Raw genomic sequence first — 22,765 nt, forward strand, 5'->3', positions numbered from 1 at the left:
ACTATGGACTCCGGGAAACAAACTGAGGGTTTCAGAGGGGAGGGGGGTGGGAGGATGGGTTAGCCCAGCGATGGGTATTAAGGAGGGCATGTATTGCAATGAGCACTGGGTGTTACACGCAAACAATGAATCATGGATCATGACATCAAAAACTAATGATGTACTGTATGGTGACTAACATAATACAAAAAATAATGAAAAAATAAGGATAAACAAGGGGTGCTTGAGTGCCCCCTCAAAAAACAAAGGGAGAATCCATCACCTTCTAACTGACCCTAGGGGGACCCTTGCAAAAACGGACTTAATGTTTAACTATTAAAAAAGAGACCTCAATAAATTTCAAAGAGCAGAAATAGTACTATCCACATTCTTTGACCACAATCCAGTAAAACTTGAGAGAAATGAGGAATATAAACAGGACACTGCAGACCCTAGAAAATTAAAACAAAGCAAGACAAAATAAAACATTCCTACAGGACTGATGGGTCAAAGATAAAATGAAAACCACAGTTACAAACTATTAAAATATTTGATGTTTTACAAAAATTCAGCATCAGTGATGAATGATGCTTTGATAGCATTGATTACTACAGTGAAAAATGGCATATCCAGAATCTCTAACAATGAGGGGGTGGTTAAAGGCATTATGGCTCACCCTACCATGAAATGCCGGGTGGCTGCGAAAACATCTTTACTGGCATGGAAAAATGCCCACGTTTTATGTAAGAAAGCCAAGACTATAGAATCATCTCACTTTTTTAAGCTGCGGTTATGTTTTATCTGTGGGCGGTGGGATAATGCACACACTTTTTTCTTTCTGCTTATGGCTATTTTCCACTTTGTCTTGATGGGTACGTATTAATTAGGTATCAAAATAGACAAACATGTATGGATGCTAGGGGGCACAAATGGGAGGATTTGACATATAACAGCCGAGGGAAACATCCAGTGACTTCTTGTGGGTCCGGGACGGCTCACTGTGTGGATTTGGCCAGTGTAAGATCTTCAGAGAATTTACACTTAGAACACACTCGTTTAGATACATTTTCATGAGCAACTTTAGGGATTTCTGAACAAGTCCCACTTGATGATTTCCACTATTTGCATGATAACCGGGAGCTACTTACTAATCCTGAAACCAGTTTGTAATGTTGAACTTTATTTCCAGAAATGCAGTGGCCTGTGTAGACAAGACAAGTTGGTCTGAGCCATGTTCCGAATGATGGCTTCAGGGTACAATCATCCAAGACACCCCCACATACGTGTTGGTCCAGAATCTAACTGCCAGAGATTCTGACGGATAGATTAGGTGATTCGGATAGATTTGGAAGCTCTCCGCCTCCTCCAACCTCGTTTTAATAATCTTTGTATTGCCCTAGACCGTATCTAAGATTACCGCTGTCGACACATCAGTGGATTCGCCTGACATACGTCTAGGCTGGTGGGGATTCTGTTACACGCAACCAAGAACTTAACAGCCAGGCCAAATATTTCTTGCTGGAAATTTAACAAACTCAGTTTTCATGTTGAGCAACGCTAAGCAAAGAGCAACAGCTTTAACACGTCAGTGACACTTCCAGCCCTGTTCAAGTTTGCTTCTCAAAAATACAACAACATGCAAACCTTATGGACAAACTGGAAAAAAAAATTCCACATTGCTATAAAGCAAAAAAACCAAAGAGTACTAGGATAGATCCATGGGTTTATACAATTCAATGATTATTTGCAGGACCTGGTCATAAGGAAGAGTTAAAAAAGCATTTCTGGAAAGTAGGCTCATGAAGCACAAAGGTTGACAACAAAAGCATCTAGTTTGGAACCATAATATGTACGAGGCAGTAATTCATACTGAGAAAGGATCGCCCGTTCCTAAAAGGAGCGATAAGGTGGCGGGATCAGGCTAAAGGAGGTTACTCAATGTGTAATTGTCAGGGCCCCCACGTAGGGTCATGAGAGACATTTGATTTTTAGATAAACACTGACTCATTTTTTTTTTTTTTTTTAGTGTAAGCATGTCCTAAATATTGCATGAGGTGTGCTAAAAAATTCATTAATGATCCATTAATCATTTAATCATTTAATGATTCATTAAATTTAACTGGGCATCCCCTATTTTATAATCTGGCAACCCCCTCGCTTCCACCAAGAATGGCTTGATTGGTTTATAGAAACAATATTCATGGAATTGCCGTTGGCTCTCACTTAAGACATTCTTGACCTGCATAAGTCTGTTTCATGTAATCCCTTTCCATCCAGTGTCCTTGGCAATGTGCTTTCTGTCAAGAGAATTGCAATACTGTTCATGCAGTGTGACTTGGCATCACAGATGATGCTGTATGTTGAAGGCAAAGCACCTGTAACCCAGTTTCTGAATGTTTGGTATCGTCCGTAAATCTCCTTTGGAAGCAGGGTACATGAGCATCTTGAGAGGGTGAGTAAGCCAAGTGGAAACCTTGCTAAATACTCTCCCATCCCCAAACCAAGTTTATAAAAACCTCGAATATAAGACCCCCCTGAAGGTTATTTATTGAATTTACATAACACCATCTAAGCCATTTTCAATTTCTTTGTTGGTGTTTGGTCCCACGCAGTGGGGACCTGCCACCTTAGTAACCCGGCTCCTTCCTGACCTGTTGCAGGGAGGTGAGTAGGGCTAGCACATTCTTTTCCTACAAGACTTGGCTCCCACACCATCTAAGCACTAGGAAATCACAGTGGGGCTATGGTTCTAGGATTATTTTATGCAAAGACATCGTTGCGCCTTTCTGCTCCTTATTTTCTTGACAGTGTCCGAGCTGGCTGGAGGACTGAGACGCCAGCCAGGTCTCCGGGGCTGGGGGGCAAGGCTGATGCCATGGGACACGCAGCTGAGCAGCCCTGCCAGGATCAGAAACCCATCTCCCGAGGCCGGAAGACAGGTTCGGAGGGAGAAGGAGGCAGAACTTCATGGCAGCAGCTCTGGCTTTTCTTTCTCTTCCTTTTCAGGTCAGCCGAAGGCTCAAGCTTCCGCAACAGCCCCTTGTGGGCAGAGCAGCCTGGTGCTAAGGAACGTTGTAACTTCCACGGATGACGCTGCTCAGAGAGGTCAGGCTTGACGGCTTCCAGCTCTGTTGCCAGAACCCTGCCTCTGAGCTACCCAGAATTCTGGGACTCTCAGGCGAGCGGTTTTGGAATTACTTGGTTCTCATCATGGCCTACCAATTAATTGGGAACTTTATTGTGGCTTTCCCGTGCAGTTTGTAGCTAAGGAAATACAAGGTCTCGGGGCTATCACTCCCAGGCCCTCTGTCCTCCATGAGCAGTTACGAGGAGGAAGCTCACTCGTGGGACACCTGGTCCTGCCACCATCCTGGTCCTCGAGCCAGCCCCACCGGCAGCCTCTCTGCCTGATTTTGCAGGTAAGGACAAAGATGAGATAGGCCAAGGGCTAATCAAGGTTGCCGCTGTTAGCGAGAAGGCTGGAGTCTGGGTCCTTGTGGCTCTCCATCCTGAGACTGTTGTCCTTCCCGGCAGGGTTTCTGCAGTAGGAAAATTCTGTGAACAAACTTCTAAAAAACATCAGTGAGGGACATAACCAGACAAAGAGTACTTCCAGGCCATGACACTTCTCAAGCCCATCAGACGCTGGTATTTTGGGGCATATTATTATTATTCGGTTTTGATTTACTGGAATTGACTGAGAAGAAAGTGGGTGTGGGTCCTTTTTAAAGGGGGATTTTATTCTTGTCTCCATGGACTTGAGGAAAAAAAAAAGTGAATACAGAGACACCTTGATCTGCCCGTTTCTGGGAAGCTAGTGCCTATAAAATGAAGTTGGCCTTGCTTCAAAAAGAAGACAAAACAACTTCATAAATCATGGCCCTTGGCCTGGGCCTGTCATGGAAGGACCGAGCTGCTCCCCAGCAGCCGCGGGATGTACTAGGATCTTCAGCTCAGTGCAGGCTGGAGGTGGCGGCGGAGGGTGGGGGGTGGGTAGTTATCTTACAATGAGCAACACCCCCTCCATCTTGCGATGAGCAAACTTGGCCAGAGCGGTGAGGCCACCTGCCTGACGTCATGCTTGCTGTGAACGGCAGGTGGGAGTCAGCTATCAGAGCGTCTGTCTCCAAAAAATGTTCTTTGCTTACAATTAGAGGCAAAAAGGTGAGCCAATGTATGTTTATTCTGAGTCTAAATCTCCCCCTAATTATGAATCCTGCCCACCCAAGCGCCCGCAGCCTGCTCTCCCCAACTCTTTCTCCCCTGAGAATAGAATTAGGGTTCTCCTGCTGCCACTTCTCATGTCATGGACCCTTCTTGCTTGGTGGTAGAGAATGTGGGATCTGGGGAGTCATGGTGAAGAGCGTGGGATATGGGGAAGTGTTTGAGCCCCACTCCCTCCCCTTCAGAAGAGCGTGTCTAAACCCTCTAGCTCCCTTTCCTCCTCCTCTGTAGAGGGGAGGCCATGCTGGCTGACCCTCAGGTTTTCTGTAGGGATGAAATGAGAAAATTCTGTGGGACCTTGATATGTGCTAGGTGCACAGAGATGGAATTCAATATTTAATGGAGATTAATGATAATACTACCAGTTTAACTACATTCATGTATTTCGGCCATTATTTTGCCTCAACCAGACATGTGCATTTTGAACCTTTCTCCTCTACCAGGATTAAAAGACCTTCTGTGCATGACCTGTGGGCGTTAGCTACCACGTGTGAACAGAGGGACCCCAATATCACTCCATGAATAAGGCCAGTTCTGTGCTGCTAGTGGAACGATGCTTAGCCCAATCACTGGCTTGGCATCGCCCCAGTGTAAGAGAAGCTGGATGTTAGGCTGTTCCGGCACATTCCAGCTGGATAAGAAGCCTGCGCCAGCCCTCCCTTCTGTGCCTCTTATAAGATACCAGAAGCCTGCCTGCATTGGCCATAGGAAACTTAGTTCCAGAAACTTCTGAGGGTGGAAGATTTCTGAGACTAAGTCAGAGCCCTACCTGGAATGCTCATGGCATAAGGAGAAGGTCCTTTCGTTCTGCCATCACTTGGTCTCTGCCCCGGGGATGCACCTGGCCAGCCTGGCCATCCTCCAGGGGCCCCGTGTGAGAGAGCCCGGCCTCCACCTGCAGCGTCCCCGCTACGTCCAGAGTGCAGAAGAAGCCAGCCTCCTGTTAGCTTACCTCTTCCTAGCCTTGCTCATGCTCTGAGCTTATCCCAGACCGAGATCCTAGGCTTGGAATTCCCTGCATGTGGACGGTCTGGCATCTTCCTCCTCCTTCTTGATCCATGCAAGTCCCAGGACAGGGGCTGTTTGCTGTGGCTTCCTGCCCATGTTCCCCTGCCGGCTTCCCCAGCCCCCCGCCCACTCAGCTGCTCAGTTAGAGTCTCAAAACCTGTGACCTCTCTGTCCCTCCCGCCCTGCCTCCCCTCCCAAATGCATCTTGCATGCTTCTGCCCTTCTACTTTTCTCCACGTGCTGGGGATCCTGGCGAGAAGCTGTGCTACCCGCCCCCAAGCTGACCCATGATGTCCTGTCTCCATGCAACAGCCAGGGTAATGCTTTATAAAAAATCCTATCCCCTCCCTCTTGAAAGCCCTGTAAAATGTTAACATTGCATTCAGAATAAAATAGAATAAATCCTAACTCCTCATCATGGTCAATTCTGGCCCCATCTGGTCTCCCCCCTCTCATCGGAACACTGTTGGGTCCCTCTTCCCATACTTTCTGAGTTTCTTTTCATCACTACTCATGGCAAGCTCTTTCCTGCCCCAGGACCTTTGCACACGTGGCAGGTGCTCTGCCTGACTCTCCACTCCCCACTGCATGAGCAGGGCTCCCTCCTTCTCATCCCTCACCTCTGGTCTTCAGTGTCACCCCTCAGCTGTTGCTGATCAAACTATCCACTGGGTTTCCCTGCCTCTTCGGTGTTCTACCACGTTACTCCCGCCTGTGTACACAGCAAGTAGCAGATTTAGTCACAGCCTCTGAGGAGGGCGACCGTCCCTACTCAGCACCGCTGTGTCCCCTGGGGCCTGTCAGCAGGTGGGCGTGGGCGGGTCCTTGCACACACTGAGCTTTGCCACTGGTATACCTTTCTCACCACAAAGCCCGTTCCCACGCCTCACCCCGAGCCTCTCTCAGTCCCAGTCCTCCTTCTACAATCGTCCAGAACTGCATGCCAAGTGTTCGCCCAGCTCAGGCGGAGACATACCGGGCCCGTGGAAGCCAGGCATCCACTTCCACGCCTGGCTTCCCGAGTGCGTGTGTGTGTGCACGTGTGTGCATGTGCATCACTCTGCCACTAGCTCCCCGAGCGATGTCCACGTTGAAACGACCTATGGCGAGCCAGAGCTTCTTGCGTTGGACCCACAAAGCAGGCCCCGGGGCCAGAATGCTGGCGCCGTAGGGAAGGCTGACTCGTTGGTAGCGGTGGCCATGGGCTGAGATGGGAGTCTGCGTTTGTCCGGTGAGCTCCCTCCGGCCCCAGGCCCCGGGCCCACAGCAGCTCCTGCTCCAAGCGGGCCTTTTCTTAGCCTGCAATGGAAGCTTCCTCACTCCCTCCAGGCACAGCTGTGATATCCTTTCCAGACAGAAAGTGGAGAAGGGGATGTCTCTGGGGTCACGCAGGCCCTTCTGGGTGTGTGGGGTTTTGCCCGCACTTGGACAGGGGCCTCGGCAGCTGGGGGCCCTCATCAGGAGCTGATGTCACCGGCTGCTGGCTGGAGCTGGACATCGGGGCGGAGGGCGAATGGTGCAGAGCCCAGGTCAGAGCCAGGGCCGGCTCCACAGCGGTGGGTCATAGCGGGCCTCACCCGGACGTGTGTGGAGAAGGAAGGGAGGAAGACCGGCTTCAGATGTAGGGCCTCCGGGCTGAAGGCAGTGAGCACAGAGGACTCAGATGGAAGACTCTGCAATGGAGGGCTGGGTGTCAAGGGTCAGGGGACGTGCCGGGATCACTGGTGTGGGCATCACATCTTCTGCAGCCACTCCTCTAGGGGTCCAGAGAGCTGACACTCTGGTGACAAGGACGCCTCCCGGTGGGGTCACCCACATACCTGGGAGCTTGTCCCAGAATAGGATGCCCTCCCTTTGGGGCTTTACGTTGCATGTGGAATAAATCAGAAGTGGGGTGAGGAGGGGTTTTGTTTCTCATTGCCACTATGCTGGTGAACCATGGGTGTATCTGAGACTCTGGGGCCCTCCCTCCTGCCCAGGGGCCGGTATCAGGCCTGAACCTCTGTCTGCTGCCTCCCGCCCTCTCCTTATCTAGCCTGCTCTCCAGGACACAGGCCCAGGGGCCGTGGGTGTGTTCCCGTCCATGGAGGGCCATGCTTTGCCTTTGCACTGGCTCCCGGAAAGCCATCATCCGTTGAGGTGAAGCCGCTGGTGGTTCCTTCCGCAGAATGATCAATATGCCTCTCATTTGTTCTGAGAATTTGGGTTTTCACTCTTCGGGTTTTTTTTTTTTTTTTTTTTTTTTGAGAGAGAGCCGTCACTGCAATGCGGCTCCTTATGGAGACTGCTGCAGAGGATGTGCTCGCTCTGGCTTCCAGCTCCTTCATCTGTAAAAAGAATCCCAAGGCCCCCACCTATCTCCACAGAGAGTTCCTGAATGCCGTGGGAATAGGATGATGTTTGGGGAATCATCCCGGTTTCCAGGGCAATGTTTGGGCTGGGAGGGGCCGTGAAGTGTGACCGGGGTAGGGTGCTGTAGGGAGGACCTGGAGGCAATCCAGTTTCTCAGGCGGGCCTCAGCTGTGACGTCATCAGGAGGAAGCAGCTGCACCTGATAAAGGGTCTTATTGCTTTTCTCCTGATGCCACAAGGTACCTCTCCGCCCCGAGGCTCGTAGGCTTGGGCACAGCTCCCTCCCCTCTGGCCAGGCTCCAGGGGATCTAGGAGACCTGGGGTGGACACCAGCCTGGAGACGGGGCCCTGCACTGCCCACGGAACTGTGGGTGCTAAGGACATGCCTCTAGGGGGCTCCCGGGCGGGGTCTGTGGGATCTGTGGGGGGAAGCAGGTCATGTTCCCAACTGAGGGAGCCCAGGAATGCTGATGTGGGGTTGAGCATGTTGAAGTGGTTTGAATCCAAATGAAGGCATATCCAAAGTATGACAGGCATTCTTCTTATAGAAACACACACGGGGGAAGCCAAGTAGCTCTGGGACCACCCGGCAGATGACGGACAATAGACAATAGACGCTCCGCTCACTTCCCAGATCACTACTCCAACCCTGGGAACTGGGGAGCTGTTGAGAATATTCTACTTGAAAGTGAGTTATTCTTCATAAGCAGCAAGCAACCACGTGGCCCTTTATAACCCACCCGTCAGGGCCCCGGCTACCAGTGGCCGTGCGCTCGCCCACCCTGGCTGGGCACCTGCAGGCTCCTCTCAGGGGCCGCTTCTGCTCCTGCCGGGTCAGACGGTCCCCATTTCCCTTGCTCTTCTGCACTTAGTTCAGAATCTGAGATCTTGCTGGGGCACCCGCTGCTTTGGCCAAAACTTGCAAGGTAACCTTTTTATGCCTGAACTCTAAGCAATTCCTAGGGGCTAAAGTGGGGCTTAGGGAGGTCTTGGAATCAGGGCATTTGGGGCAGGGACAGCTCTGGCACTGAGGAGCCCGAGCAGGTCCTGCCCCTCGTGTGGGGAACGGTTTCCCCACGGCTCGACCATTAGGCTGCAGTAGGGTCATTTCCCAGGCGGCTCTCAGGGGCAGAATGACCACAGCCTCTGAGGTCCCTGCTGCGGTGGGGGCACTGGCCATCATCCCTGGAAGCAGAGACACCCTCTGCCTCTCTGAAATGTGGCTCCAACTAAAGCAAGACGTTTCCCCGAGGTCAAGTGTGTGTAGGGGGGTGCTTGCAGACAGCCTGACCATACATTCATTCCCTGGAGGTGGGGCCAAATTATAATTTGGAAGGTAGTTACCGAATGGTTAATTATGTGAGTCTAGTGTGTGTTTTTTTTAAACTAACATTTATGGATGGTTGCTCCATGTTCAAAAATATCACATATTTATAATATTTATATACATAAAATGTGACTTAGATAAAGTAGCAGGTCCAGGGCTGTGGAACTCACAAACGCCGGGGACACTGTGTTGAGCACAGGGTGAGTCTGAGCCCAGAGCCCTTGTCCATGACAATCCTGCTGTATTTAGGGCACTGGGTTGAGAGTTCCCAACAATACATGCCCATGGTGGGTCCTGGGACTTGTCCTGTTCCTGAGAGGGACATGATCTCCCTCGGCCATAACCCTCACTTTCCCTGGTGGCTCTCTGTCTGGCGTCCTGTGTCTCTGTGCTTTCTGTCCTCAAATGGAAGGACAGCAGGCTTTGCAGGCAAGGGAGCAGGGCCCCTCTCCCACAAAAAGAGTTCTGCACAACACTTAGGTGTGTCCTTTTATGTGTAAATAGTATAGTCTAGCTCTTAGGAGACCATTTGTTTTTCTTTTCTTTTCCAAATTTTGGTGAAACGGTCAGCCTCCTTCATTGGCTGTGTGGTTGGAAAAGGTGTTCCTTACGTTTTCCTTCAAACTTTTGAGTCCACTTACCTATGAACTGCTGTAAGATAAATCCTATAGGATTTTCGGGTAGAATAAGATTAATACCGCACTGAGCTGTGGAGAATCTGAACTTTATATTTTTAGCTTTAGATTGCATTAAGGAAGCGTAGAGATTTCCTTTGGTCAGACTGCAAGCGTGCCGCCCATACATTCCTTTCTGCAGAATCTCCCCCAGGAGAAGGAGCCGTGGGGCCGAAGTGCTTGCTGCTACCAGACGCAGTTAGCAGGGGATGGACTTCTCCGCTCTTAAGGCCTGGGTTTTGGAATGCCTCGCTCTGACATTTCTGCATTCCACACAGGCAGAGGGAACCCTGCAGAACCTGTCAGTCATGATGGTGATTGAAAAGGAAGAATGTTTTCTCTTATCTCGGATTTGAGCCAAGACACGGGAATCCAGCTGTGCCGATCGCCTCCACACGCGGCCTCCTGTGGGACTGGCCCTCCCCTCGGACCGCATACCCCCAAGCCCGTGCATTCACGTGCGCAGTTAGAGTCCCAGAATGTCAGCAGGAAGGGACCTCAAACACTCCTCTCCAGATAGCCTCCGTTTCCAGAAAAGACAACGTGGCCCAGGAAGGACGGGAGGGGCAGTGGCAGGCAGTGGACCCCTACGCTGGGTCGAGCTTTCCCTCCTTCTCATAACCAGTGGAATTATTATTTGCATTCTGCAGATAAACAAACAAACAAATACTGGTGAGCTGGAGTGACTTGCCCAAGCTGAAAGGTGGTTATTTTTGGCCTTGGATTCAAAAGCAGCTGTCAAGTGCACGCACGGTCCATGCGTGTGTGCGTTCATTCATTCACTTGTGTGTATACGTGAGGATATGCGGACAGTGAGGCTGGGGGCGTTTCTTCTCCATGAAGACACGGACAGAGAGCTGTCCTCTTCTGCACCCCTCCGTATGAGGTTTCCTGCAGCTCGAAACTTCATCTGTTTTTCCCTTCTTGCTCAACACCCACTCTCCTGGGGGGAAAGGTCATGTTCTCTGACGAGTCGGCTCTCAACACAGCACAAGATGATTTCTAAATCCCTATCTTCCTGCATGTGTGTCTGATACTCTACTAACTCCTGGGGTGTCCAGTAGGTGTCCCCTCCAACTCCCAGGATGCCGAAGCTGAACTTGCTGGCTTCCCTCCACACTATCAGAAGCATTTGGTGCTGAGCATCAAGCATGCTCCTTCCTCTTTACCTTCCAGCTCTGTTCTGGGCTTACAGGACAGATGTTGGCACAGTGCACCCGCCTCCCTCACCTGGGGTCAGGATTCACCCCCATGTCCTTCAGCCCCTACAGTTAAGCCCCCTGATTCTCGATCAGAAACATCCCTGGCCAGCAGCTACCGCAGCCCATCTGCCCTCTGAGGGGAAGAGGTCCTAGCCAGCCGGACACCTGAGGCACGTCCCAGCCAGGCGAGGCCTCATGGCCAGGAGGATCGTTCTCCCTTCTCTCATCCTGGCCTTGCAAAAAACAGAGTTGTTCTCTTTTATTGCATTTGCACGTAGGGGAGTTCTGAGGACTTGGATTGGGGCCTCCTTCCCTGGAGTCCACCCTTCTGGGCCTCCAGGGAGGCCCCTGTTCTAATCAGATGGCCAAGAACGTGGTGTGTGACATGTCTACAGCAACCTTCCCGAGGCCAGGGGGTGAGGTGACCTACTTGGTCAGAGAGAAAAGGTGGGCAACTGTCACTGTGACCGAATCTCTGGCCCTACCCATGGAGATGGGCCCCTCCAGGTGCCTATAACCCCATCCCTGAGCACCCTTGTCACCCTGCAGGCCGGGGAGGGGCTAGCAGCATGGGAGGCATGGCATAAAATCTCTTGCAGGTGTCAAAGTCCCTGCTGGGCAGGAAGGAGGCTGAGGAGAGGAACTTGCTAGAAGGAAGGCAGCATACCTCACATGGAACGGGCTGTCCCACAGGGGCTCAGAGCAGGGCTCTGCGGTGGCTAGTTAGCTCTCACTTGTGGGCAGGCAGGCTCTGACATACTTGGCCATGTGCTCCGGACACCCAACAGTCTATAGTCTGGAGTGGTCAGTGGCTCAGGGCCGCCAGGGCTCACCCCTTCGTTGGCCCCAGTGTGGACTTTCCTGCCCACAAGTGTCGTGCTCCAGGTCCCTCTAGCGAGGTGTTTTTAGGTGGAGAAACTTGGTCCTCCTGACACGGGATTCTTGGCTGAGGCAAGGAAAGAGGAAGGGAAGTGTCTCAGAAGACCCAGAACTGCAGGGTCCGTGGAAAGGCCCCGGGAAGCAGGATTCAGTAAACACAGAGAGAAAGCTCTCCTTGTTCTGTCTGCTCTGACCAGCAGGATCTCATCTGCTGCTTCCTCTATGCGTCCTTCCTCTTTGAGTCTGTGCACCGTCCTGTTGTTCCTTAGCAGAGGACAGAGTGGACTTGAACCTGGATCCCACACGCCGTGGCAATGAGATCTTGTGCAGTTTAGTTCTGTTTTGTTCATCTGTACAAAGACATGGCCAGTGTGAGAAACGCAGGAGATGAAGATGCAGATGGAAGTTGCAGGGCACTGGGGGGAGGGGGTGCCCGATGCACCAATGCATGGTGGTCCCCGCTCTTGCAGCCCTCTCTTTACTCCCCTCCCTTGTGCTTCATGGCTATATGCCTCTTCTCATCCTCTAAACCAGGGGTCTTCAAACTATGGCTCGTGCGCCAAATCTAACCCTGGCCTGTTTTTGTTAATAAAGTTTTATTGGAACACAAACATTTGCTTATACATTGTCTGTGGCTGTTTTCCTCCTACAGTGACAGTGCTGAGTGGTTGTGACAGAGGTATACGGCGTTCAAAGCCTAAAATAAGTACTATATGACTCTTTACAGAAACAAATTTACTGATCCCTGCTCTAAACTCATAACATTTGGGATACCTCCAAATTTGCCTTCCTGGCCTTTTTACATTCTTTCTCTATCCTCTCCCTCGGTGGTCTCTTTAATATGATAACATTATTTTTCACCCTGTTAATTTGCTTCCAGATCTAAACTTCAGCCTTTCTCTCAAAGTCCAGACATACAAGGACTCATTGACTAAATTCAACATGTCTAAACTGAAACTCCTTATCATTTCCCCCAAATCTGCTTCTCTTCTAGATACCCTATTTTAGTTAATAGCAGTTCCAATCCACAGAGCTCAAACCCTGTGGTCAGTGGCCTTTGCTGAGTCCCTCATACTTTTTGTGTTTTATCTCTCTAATCTGGTAAAGTGCTTATCACCTGAGGAGAGGAGAAATGTCCTCTTTACAGGGTTGAGAAGTAGGTACAGAATGGCTTAGTGCTTGTAAAACACTCAACACAAGGCCGACACAGAGAAAAGGCTCCTAATCCATCTGGATGGATGGATGGATGGTGGCTGGGTGGGAGGGAGGGTAGGTAGATGAGTGGATGGATGAGACAGGCTTCAGCAGCTACATGAAGTTAAATATGGGTTAAATATGATGTCATGAGAACTCTGCTTCAGGAAACCAATTTATGGCAACAGTGTACAAAATGGCATGGATGGAGGAGGGCTTGGAAGAGCATGTCCTCATCCCAGGTTACTAATGGTCTAGGCACTACCCAGGATGGCAAAAGTGGGTGAGAATGAGCCAGGAAGTTGCTGCTGGAGGACTGGACAGTGACCAGGGCTACTCAGGCAGAGGAGGGAGACAGAGCTGGGAGAATGTGAGGGACTCAATAGAGGTGACCTCAGGGTTTGAGCTCTGGGGACTGGAGTGACCGTTAACCAAAATAGGGTAATCCAGAAGAGAAGCGGATTTGGAGAAAATGGTAAGGAGTTTGAGTTCAGACATGCTGAATTTAGTAAACATGTTCTTGTAAAGGTATCACATGTTCTAGAAAGTGATTTAAGGCGGCTTGTCAAAATACATGCTAAGCAAAGGAAGTTAGGAATCCAGGGCTATGGGAACAGAATGAAGCTTGGAAGTTTGCTCAAAGTGAGCCAAGGAGACTGAAGAGGGGACTGAAGAGGAGAGCCATCCACCTCCCAGGGCTTGTGGGAGGGGGCCCGAATGGGCTCATGTTTGCCGAACACTCAACCCTGGATGAGCACAGAGAAAGGCTCCATGAATGCTCACGATTCCTGTTATCTTGATTTTATTCATTTATTTATTTTTATATGCTTTACCAGCCTGATAGAGTGTAAGATCCCTGAAGGTAGGAGCTGTGAGCTGTGTCTTACTGCAATCTCCCTTCCCCTTCTCCCTACCCCCCCACCCCCAGCTCCTAATACACAAGCACTTTGGAGTAGTAGTCATCCAGTTAGGCTGAATGACTGAATGAGTGACCTGGACCCCCTTACATTGGCTCCTACCTACACATCTGATCCTTCTGGTGTGTGAGCGCAGTTCCTGCCATGATGGGACCCCGGCAACAGTTCAGCCCCGGAGCAGGTCCAACTCCGTGTGCATGTGCAAGGCAGGCGTGGGCTGCTGGAAACAGGACTGAATGGGCACTCTGAGGGCAGAGGAAAGGGTCTGTAAAGTTCGTTGAATGTTTTATTTAGTGTGAAATTATTTCTCACTTTATTTATTTGAGTTTTTTTCCTTAGCAGTAAGCATCCAGAGCCATGCTTAATAATGTATTTGTTTATTACATGCTGCGATTTGCAATCATAAAATCTCCTAGAATTGTACTGAAAGTTGGCAGAGGTAAACACACCATATGTAATCCCTTCAAAGCTGGGAATTTTGGACGTCAAGTAATGGATTGTTACGTTAAATTTTATTATTATTACTTTTGTTATCCACTTGGGCATTTTATAATTGAAAATTAGTATGATTTTTTATTTAAAAAAGATTTTTCAGGTCCTTAAAAATACACCCACTTCTATTTTTAGGTTACTTGAAAATGTGATTTTTGTGAAGTGCGTACCTACAATAATTCCTTCCACTTTTCCAAAATTGGGCGAGCAACTTTTGCTCAGGAGTCAGGGGAGATCTATTCAACCAGGTCTTCATTTGTGTGCCTAGACAGAGAGATTTATCTGCCACCATAGGAATGAGGCCTGCGTATTATTACTTGCTCTGTAACGTCCAATTTGGTCTTGATCTTTGGGCCATTGTTAATTTTATGGTTTACACAATTCCAAGTGTCAGACAACTGCGAAGTGTTTGCTCAGGAAGGAAAACCAGAACAGGACACCTCTGCTGCTAGTCGCCCTCTCTAACACGCAAGTCTAGGGAGACTCCAGGCAAATATTTGCATAGCAAATTGCATATTCTAAGGTTAGGTACTCAAGTGAAATTCTCTTTCCAAGGGCCCCAGAGACTTAGGCATCCTGCTACCTGCCTGGGAAGGTAGAGGTGGGTGATGGGTCCTCTTCGATTGTCCTTGAGTGCTCTGGACACACAAAGCAAACACACAAACGTGTCCTGCCTGCTGTGGGAAGCACGTGGATCTGTGTTCCTCATGGGACAATTTGGAGACACTCCCTAGGCTCCCTTGTAGAGGATTGGCGGTGGGACGGGTGTTTGGGCAGCTCAGGGAGCAGTGCAGTGGAGACTTGATTTTGGAGTGGGAATTATGGGGAAGAGGACGAACATTTGGTGAGTACCACTATGTACATCACTGAATTTAACTTCTCATTTAATTTCCACAGAAGTCTGTTAAGGGCCAGAGTTTCCCATTTTGTGGCATAAAGGTGGGCACCCTGCCCAAGGTCACATGACTGGTAAGGAGCAGAGCTGTGAGCTGTATTCAGGAATGTGTGGGTTCCAAGTCCCTGTGTTTTGCATAGTATCATGGTCTGGCTGTGACTTCCCCTGGTCATCAGATGAGTCCCCCACTCCAGGGGCAGGCTGCCTGGCCCTGCAGCTTGAGGATGGTTCCCATCGTGCCTAGTTCTCATCTCTCTCATAAGGGCAGGGGGCGGGGTCCCACGGACACATGATCTGGACACTCATTCTTCACCGGAGAGCAGAGGGGGTCATTGCAGCAAGCTGGCTACTCTGGGCTGACCCAGGGATGGATTTGGGAGCTCTACAGGAGTTCTAAAGACAAATCAAGGGCGGCCATTGATCTAGGCGGTCCTCATACAACTCTCCTTGGGGTAACTCCTGCTGAGAGTGAAGTGCGTGATTTGGTCAGGGGTAGAAAAAGATATGGGGGTGCATTGCATAAAACTTTCATGCTTTTGATAGGACCATGAATCTGTGCTGAGGCCTCATGATCTGTATTATAAGGCAGGCGCGGCCAGCAAGCAGGGCCACGGCCCATAGAATTTTATGGAGTCATGAGCGAAAGGCATCCTTTAAAGCCACAGAGTTAAGAACCACATGTGTTTTTCAGGCCTCCAGTTCCTCTGGTGGCCAGAATGGAACTCATGGGTATTTGGGGTTCAGGAGGCACAGAGGAGCATGGGGACCTGGAGGGGAGTGCAGAGTGCAGAGGAGGAGAGGACGTGCAAGGACAGAGTGGGCATGCAGCCACGAAGGCCTGGGGCACTCCCCGGGGGCTCTTACACTGCTGGGCTGATGCAGTGAGTCTGGGGGGTTGTCCAAGGTAGAGCATCAGTGAAGTGCTTCAAGGCCAGGGGCACCCAGGCTCCCGCAGCTCAGCGTCTAGGAAGACACAAGCACACAAGCACACAACAACACAACCACCCGGCCACTGAGACTGTGCTCTCTTGCATAAGAGCAAGGGGTTTGGATGTTCTTTGGGTCTATTTTAAGAACCTAGTCCTCTTTCTTTGGAACTCTGAAGAATCCACATTGTTACATGACGTTTCTTTAGGATATCAGTCTTCAGAGGGTAGATAATGGAATATGGTTTGAATTATCTGTTTTTTTCGGCTTTTTGGCTAATATCAGATGTGTATTTCTTACTTGAAGCTGAAAGGAGCATGGCTTTATATGGACATTTTTAACTGACATTTCACTGGACACCTTCAGGTGTCAAAATGAGCAGAATTAACCTTTCTGTCCTGTTCACACATTATAATTACTACCACATTCCAATATTTATGTACACTGCTGGGTTGCCATTTCTAGAAGGTCTTAATCAAATGGTTGAAAATATACATCCTGCCTCAGGTCTGTCAACTGGCCAGTATTTTCCTATTAACGCACAGTAAAGACACGTACCATTATTAAAGCAAACCTGACCTTTTAAAGGAAGGCCCAATCAAATGTCATAGTCAGTATTCCAAAATGGCCTTGTAAAAACGCATGAAAGCAATCTTGGGAGAAGCCATTTTCCAAGAAAAGCCAAGTCAGGATCCTGTGAAACCTTGCTGGGTTTTAGTTTTCTCTATCAGATTACATCCTGGGTTTCCAAGGGGATTGCAGATTACAAACCAGAAGGAAGGCCTTTTTTGAGTTGGAAGAAAAGCAAATAAAATATTCAAGATGTTTATATTTCCAACACCTCAAGTGTATATACACATACACACACACACACATCCCCACATGCCACTAAGAACATAAACTTTTTAACGAGTGCCTGCAGTCCTATCATTTTCTGTGCACGAGTCTTTAGCATAAAAATCAGATTGCATCTGGAACAGCTCAACAGTGGAGAGGGGCTAAAGTCCCCCAAATCTCTCTGCTTGCCTAAAACCTGTCCCAGCTCCTTGAAAGTGACCATGACCTCTTTCCGTGCCTGGCTACCCCACCTACTTAGGAGACCTCTCTGGCTCTCGCTCACTTACCTGCCCCAGGAATGCATTTCCCTCCTGGTGTTTATGCCACATGGATGCAGGTGAGTCTGTAGGAAAATGGAGCAAGCAGACACTTTCCAAAGTGATGACCTCTGCAGTCCTCAAAAGACAACAGCGCCCATGAACATTGCATCGCTCTTTCCGTTTCGCAGGGTAAGCTCAGGTGCCCCATTGTACTTCTCAGTCTTCGTTGAACTCTGAACTCTCAAGAACACTTGAGACTGGTTGTCCTCTGAGTTGGATGTTAAGGAAAATGTGACTTCCATGATTAAGACCAGGGCAGATGAAGAGGAAGGACTTATCTATTTCATAAAAATACTTACTATGGATTTGAGAGTTGCCTCCCATCCACCCACTGGCCACCATCTTCCTCTGGGATTCCAGGCCACATTGCACTGCTGCCCACATGTCTCCTGAAAATGGTCTCCTTTTGTAGGGCTGACCCTCCCTCCTGCCCTTCCACCCCTATGCTTATTTTGTTCTGCTAGTGCCCTTGCTATTTGAACCTATTTTGACTGGTTCTCCAGTCAAAACTGACCTTACCCAGATGAGGATTGCTATCCTACACCCCCTTCCCTCCCTGCCCCAACCACCCTGTCCTGGCAGAATTCCCCACTCCCCCAGGGGACCTTCTACTTTGAGTCAAAAGAATATAGATGACTTGAATGCACCTAAATGTTACCCACCCATCTTCCCAAATGAGACTGTGAACATCTTGAGGGCATTTAACTTTTTTTAATATTTTGTATCTTGCCTAGCATGTGATTGTAATACTTGCTTGATCGTTATTTGTTGAATAAATAAAGGAATGCATCAAGTATGCGTGAATGTATGAGTCCTGTTCCCAACTCTTAAAAACATAGGTCAATTTCCATTTTATCTGTCGTGGATGGAATAACACTCATTCCATAGATTCTTCTGATAATGGAATGAAATACTAGGGACACAGACTTGCATTAGGCACTCAGGAAACATCAGCTCCCTTTCCTGGCTGCTTTCAGCACCTTGGTGTCTTTATATACAGCATTTTACTATTGGCTAGGTAAGAGTCTGTATCTTACCCCCAGGAGAGGGAATATGTCCTATGTGTGTTGGCATCTCCTTTCTCCCCAGAGGGAGTTCCAAGCATAATTTCAGCTGCTTGAGGAAGCAGGTGTTTTTTTCTGAGCCAGCTCCATTCATTTCCTCAGGGGCAGTGAGGGCAGGGGTAAGGCTCTCCCCTTGTCACTCCCGAGACTAACCTTCCATGGTCCTGCATCATGGCCTTACCCAGGGCCTGGACCACGAGAGGACCCCCACCCAATCTGCCTGGAGGCTGAGCTTCGTCCACAGGTCTGACCCTCCCATCCCATGGGCTGAGCTGTGGCCATGACCGTGGCCAGAACCTACAGTGTTGATGTCCAGTAGGTCATTATCATCCCCCAGAAACTGGCTGCTTGCTGAGACCACGAGTCCCCACAGGGGAGGAAAAGCACACAAAAAACCCTGATGCACACAAAATACGGACCTGCCAGACTCAGCATCTAAGCCATCGTGTGCTTGGAGGCAGGTAGGGATGGGATGGGGACTGGCAAGGTGCAGACCAGCAGGCCAGGAGGAGCAGGTCTGTCCTAGGCCACGATAAGAAACACAGTTTACATCTAGCGCGCGCGCACACACACACACACACACACACACACACACCCCTGAAGCAAGCATCTTATGAAAAGCCCGTTAATATGTATTCTGATATTCTGTTATTTTTATTCCACTCCAGGCAAGTCTAGTCTATGTCATTTTTTTAAATGCTGGCCATGGCTCTCTACATTGATTTCACATCAATTTACATTAGTGGCTTGAGACCCTCCGTGGGTGAAACAATGTCTTAGGCAATTACCTGGAAGACCAGAGGGGGATTTTCAGCCCAGGTTTATGGGCATGAGGTGAGGGTATGCAGGTGTTTAGACTTCGTGCAATTGTGGCCACAAGCAGGACCAGGACTAAGGTGAGGCAAGAAAGCCGTCTAATTTAAAGGCACGAAATTTAAGGAAGTGCTCGGTCTCCAGACCTGCAAATCTGAGGGTAGGTCCTTACGTTTTGTACGCTACGCACCAAGCTTATTGCAACTAGCCCAGCCTTGGCCCCTACATATAATCATTCTGTTTTACGGATGAGAACTGTGTCACTGAGGGGCCAAGCCGTGGCCTCGGCCGTGGTGGCGGAGGCAGGATTCGAGCCCGGATCTGGCTGACTTCCCAGGTCTTGTGAGCTTCCAGCCCAGCCCTGTGGGGGTCCTTGGGTGCAGCTACGCTGACAGCAATGGAACAGTCTACCTGCGGGGACACTCAGCTTACGTGACGCAGCAGCCACATCTGGAACCAGGCAGTGGGGCCACGTGAAGATGAATGGGTCAAGTTTCTGCAGACAGGGTTGGGCATCTTGGTTTGGCAGTTTCTTAAAACACACATCGTATTCCACAGCCTTGGGGCTGGACTGGCTTAGCCCTCCGTGCTTATCAATGAGTCATTTCCCACCCACCATGACCTGGAGTGTGGTTGACAGAAGAGAGAATCACAGGGACAGCTGAAGCAAATGCCCGGCAGGAGGCTCCCGAATGAGCAGGCCTGTGGCCCCAGGCTCAGCTGTCACACAATTTAGCGTGTCCTAGGCTAGAGGCCACAGGTGGCGTGGGAAGAGCACTGAGCCCGCCGTCGGCGTTTCTCGGCCAGGCGCCCCTGCTCCCCTGAGGTCTCCTCGCTGTCCACTCATCCTCTTACTCATCCCTCCTCCTTTCATTCTGCTTCCCTTCCTGCACGCTGCCCTTCCCGCCAGCCGGGATGCTGTGGCTCTTCTCAAGTCAAGGTGGAGCCTGTCTGCCTGGCATAGGCAGTTGGGGCCAGGTGTGGCTAAAATAGCCTGAGCTTGCATCTGACCTGTGGGCTGCCAGCCCCTTGCGAGCTCAGGCAGGAATCACGATTTAATGACGACCTCCAGACACCGCTCTCTGCATCTCGTCCAGCAGCCCCCTGGGCAAGGACTGGGAGCTGTAATATGTACTGAACACCTTCTAAAACCCCCAGCCTCGCCGGGTGTCACAGGGAACGCAGGCTTGCAACAAATATTTGATGAAGGACTGAAGACACCGCATAATGACAAATCCAGTCAAAAGAATCCAGGCGGTAATTGAGGAAGTTGGTACTGAGTCCCGCAAAGGAGTGGAGGCTTCAGGTCAAGGGGAGAGGGTCTGTTTGCCTCTGCCTAGTGGCCGAAAGTTTCAGTGGGGATGGAACCTAGATCCAACTCCTGGTTATTTTACTGTAACTTGCTGACCTTTAGTTTCCTCATCTGTAAAATGGGACCAATATAGCCCTGACCTCCTTGGTGGGTTTTGAGGGTTTAGTGAGGTGGTGAGTGTAAGACCCAACCATAACGACGAATATCAGCTGGTAGTTTTGCAACTTGGGCTTAGCTGTGTCCTTGGCAGAAGGCAGCTGCTCTCTCCCACACCCCTTTACAGGTAGCTAGGAACAGAGCAGCTCAGGGCTCCCTGTTGGCAGCCTGCCCTTCCCTGCAGGGTGGCTCTCAGAGAACAGGCTGTGGGTTGGGGACCGATGCCCTCGCCTGTGCCTGGCAGCCCCGTGTGAAATCCACCAGTGACTGTGGCTGGACCTTTCACAACCTGAAGTCGAATTTTGTTTTCTCTGACACCAGAATTTTTAACACTTTCAAGTCTAAAGTCGTCTTCAAAGACTGGGAAGATATGCGCCTCCATATGATTTCTGTCCAGGGAACCATAAATGGAAGTCAGACAAACTCTCTCTTGATCACCAACGTCATACTTGCTTTGAAAATTTGGAAAATACAGAAAAGTGAATACATATATATACACACACATACACACACACACACACACACACACACCAGCCACAGTGTCGCTAACCAGAGGGGAGACATTGTTAATATTTTGTTTTACTGCAATCTGTCTTCTTGAATATGTTTTCTTTATGTAAATGAGGTCCCTATATAGGTAATTTTAAATCTTTTTTGGTTATTGTTGTCTAACATTATAATATAAACATTTCTTGGTCTTAAAGACACTTGGTAAACCGAAGTCTGCATTGCACAGCATTGACTGTATGCGTCATGATCTATTCACCCTGCCCCGTAATGTTGGACACAGATTGTTCCAGAATTTTCTTTGTGATAAGTAGTGGTGTGATAGGCATTAGGAATGTATTTTATATCAAATTCTCCCTACACGTTCCCTGGAAAACATTTTACTTAGGTCTGATGCTGCTCATAAGGGAGATATGGGATGTTTACATTCTTCCCAGAGGAAATACGTGTTCACATGTCGGCCTTTGTCATCTGAGGGTGTCGGTGCCTTCCTGGGCTCTCCAGTGCCTGCTATAGGTTTTCCATGCAGAGGGGAAACGTTGATGTTCTAAATCATGGGAAGTAGCACACTTATAACAACAACAATGACCAGGCACTGCAGGTCACCGCCTTAATCCTTCACTATGGCCCCGTAAGGTGAGTGTGGTGATGGCCTTTACAGATGAGCAAATGGAAGGTCAGAGACGCTCAATAACTCACCCTGAGCCTTGGAGCTGGTGAGTGGAAGGTAAACTTGGAAAGAGCCATGCACACACTCCCTGGGGAAATCACATCCTAAGGAAAGAAAACAAAGCCAGTTGCATTGACCCAATAGCCTTGCCTGGGGAGGGGAGCTGAGTAGATAAAAGTGAAGATGTAACCATTTTTCATTTGTGAAGCCTGGTAATCAAGAATGCAAATTTTCCTAGCTTTATGCATATACTTATTCTTCTGGTCAAGAACTCATTTAGCTATTAATCTGATGACAGATATTAATTGAGCCTCTACCAGGTGCCAGGCTGGGAATGTAGTGGTGAGCAAAGCAGGCTGTCCCTGGTGACTCGTGGGGAGGCAGATGCTGGATCATCTCACACACATGTGCACACGCACCCACACTTTAACTACAACTGTGATAACTGCCCTAAAAGACACAAGTTTTTCTGAGGAGTCAGGGAAGAGTTCCCTGGGCAAGGAATATTTACTGAGACCTAGGGAAGAACAAGAATTAGCCTGGCAAGAAGGAAGAGTCCACACCAGCAGCAGCAGAAGTGTGCACCGGCCCAGAGTCAGAAGAGCAGGGTCGGCAGACTAGGTCAGCTGGTGGACCAAATCTGGTCCACCACCTGTTTTGTCAATAAAGCTTTATTGGAATGCAGCCACACCCATATGCTTACACATTGTCTGTGGCTGTTTGTGTGCTACAACAGAGACCTTGCGGGCGACTGATCCTAAAATATTTACTATCTGGCCCTTTATAGAAAAGGTCTGGCAATCCCACCTCTGGAGAAATGGGACAGTGTCTGTGGGGCATGGTGAGTGAGGGGCCACTAGCCCAGCAACAGAGGAAGGGTGAGCCAATAGGCCTTACAGGAGGCCATAGGCAGGAGTCTGATCCTTACCTGAGCAACAAGAGGGAGACATTGAAGGTTTTGAGCAGACCAGTGAGAGGATTAGATTTGTCATTTTGAAAGATTACACTTTTCACCT

The sequence above is a fragment of the Neomonachus schauinslandi genome, chromosome 3 (assembly GCF_002201575.2).
Source record: "Neomonachus schauinslandi chromosome 3, ASM220157v2, whole genome shotgun sequence".
Classification (NCBI taxonomy): domain Eukaryota; kingdom Metazoa; phylum Chordata; class Mammalia; order Carnivora; family Phocidae; genus Neomonachus; species Neomonachus schauinslandi.